The sequence below is a fragment of the Nansenia antarctica genome (genome assembly GCF_963989245.1).
Source record: "Nansenia antarctica genome assembly, chromosome: 6".
NCBI classification, from domain to species: domain Eukaryota; kingdom Metazoa; phylum Chordata; class Actinopteri; order Argentiniformes; family Microstomatidae; genus Nansenia; species Nansenia antarctica.
In genome coordinates, this window is record NC_137676.1 from 67,040,087 (window position 1) to 67,042,386 (window position 2,300).

The 2,300-nt window shown below is 35.4% G+C and overlaps 1 long non-coding RNA gene across 1 annotated transcript; it reads left to right on the forward strand.

Moving 5' to 3' along the window:
• The first annotated feature begins 326 nt into the window (after nucleotides 1–326).
• LOC308159925 lies at nucleotides 327–1,286 on the forward strand. Its single transcript, XR_013937494.1, has 3 exons — nucleotides 327–413; nucleotides 596–622; nucleotides 882–1,286. It is a non-coding gene; the product is annotated as an uncharacterized lncRNA (long non-coding RNA).
• Nucleotides 1,287–2,300: the final 1,014 nt, after the last annotated feature.

The window sequence follows — 2,300 nt, forward strand, 5'->3', positions numbered from 1 at the left end:
TCATCCTCTGTGGTCTGGCATCTGTGGTTGTCATCCTGTACAAACAGAGAGGTGGTTAACATTCTACATTCTATTTCACTAGTAAGGACAGCAGTGTGTGATGGTACTGTAGTGTCAGTCCTATAGAGAGATATGTCACCTTTTACCTGCAATTATTAACACTTGATTAACCGAAACAAATGCTCTCATCTCTTTAGGATTCTCCACAGTCTGTTCAACACAAAAGAGAAAAGACACAGGTAGTGTTTGTTGTACAATCTGATAAGACTGATTAAGAAATTAAATTAATCATGACATGTTGCTGACATGGTTGTATTTCTGTATTTCAGGTGGAAGTTCAGGTGTGAATTTATTATCTTTAGAGGCTGAAACCAACCAGCAGAATTCATCTGTTGAAGAAGTTAAACCAGAAGGTAAAGTAGAGGAAGACATTCTAAAGTAAAGCTACAATCTAAACTGTATCAACCTACATATTCCATCTTCAGACACACTAATCCAATTGTTTATAACTCATCTAAAAGGTAAAACATGCATTAAACCATGATCACCCCTGAAGCAATTACTGTTATTGACATTTGATATTTTTTTAATACAGATTGGCAACAAGTGAAAGAAAAACAAGGTAGGGAAAAACATAGTTTATTACTTGTTCGTCATTTTATTTTGTGTTTATAAGATCATGTCTGTTATAGACCTGGCAAAAATACAGTATTTATTTCAATTTTATTAGAATCAAGTTAGAGTAACTGTTTTTCTTAAACAGTTCAGGCTTACTACTGATAATTACATGTTAATATGTTTGTGGACTGTTAATATAATTAGCAGACCAATCCATCTAAACAGTGTTTATGAGTTAGTGAAACTGTCTTCTCTTCCCTCAGTGATTGTCACTATGGATGTAAACACGGCTCCTCCTGGGATTATAGTTTATAGTGGAACAAGCGTTTATTATGACAATATCAAATATAAAACTCACCCTAAAAGACATCCCCATGTGTTGAGTAACGAGAGATTCAGGTCAGGACAACACTACTGGGAGATGATAGTGAACTATACACACACAGACAAAAAGTCATGGTATGTTGGTGTGGCCAGAGATACAGCTGATGAAAGATGTACAGCGTCTTTAATTCCTGAGCATGGCTTCTGGATTCTCTCTTATGAGAAACAAACAGGTCTCCATGCCAACACTGACCCTCCAACACCTGTACCTGGGGGAGAAGGGCTCTATGCAGTGGGAGTGTTTCTAGACTGTGACAAACACACTCTGTCCTTCTATAATGTTATTACACAGACACATCTCTACACATTTACTAGTGTGGTGACATCAGACTACCTTCAGTCTGTATTCAGCCCAGGACAAATTGATTCAATACATATACACATTATTGAAAATAATACATATAAATGGTGGTCAAATCAAAGGAAATGAGACAGACATTTTAACATGTACTTTAATGAGGCCAACATTCTACAGCGGAACGGTATGTTCACTATAAGAGATAATGTAAATACATGACCACATGTCATACTACTATTATAGTAGTACTATACCAATGTCACTGCTCTCTACTGATGGTCATTTGTAATGGATTTGCAGTATACATCTTTTATGATTGTTATATGTAGCAGGATCAATGTGTATATGGTACACCTCCTGTAATAAACATGTTGTACCAACAACATGACTGAGTTCTTGAGTATTGATTTAATTCATCCTGATATTAGAGAATATAGTCTTTATTATTTATTGATTCCCAACATTTAAACAGGCCCTCAAAACCCACCTCTTCAAGCTTGCCTTCACCAGTTAACCCTCTCCCCCTCCCCTTCCCATGTGTCCCCAGCACTACCTTAATTAGGCCCCTATACTTTATTTTATGTCTTTTTTGTTTCTTTTTATTATTACTACTCAATCTTTTCAGTTTGAAAAGCGTCTTTGAGTGTCTAGAAAATTGCTATATAAGTCTAATGTATTATTATTATTATTATTATTATTATTTAATTTATAATCTAGATTATGGGAGTTTCTCTAAAACAAATCTGATGGATTTCTCTAGAACAAATCAAACATGATGGACAGACTTGTACAAAATCTGTCACTGTCAATTTGTAACTGTCGTTCTAGATGTTAACATACAGTTTTACTGTACATTTACCAATCAGGCAATCAGGGCATCCTGCAAAAAATCCCCAGATTAGATATTTTGGCGACCAACAGACTCTACAGACTAGTGTTAGTAATACTCTATATACTGCAACATCTACCCAAATTAAATGGTGAAGAAGCTACACCGACA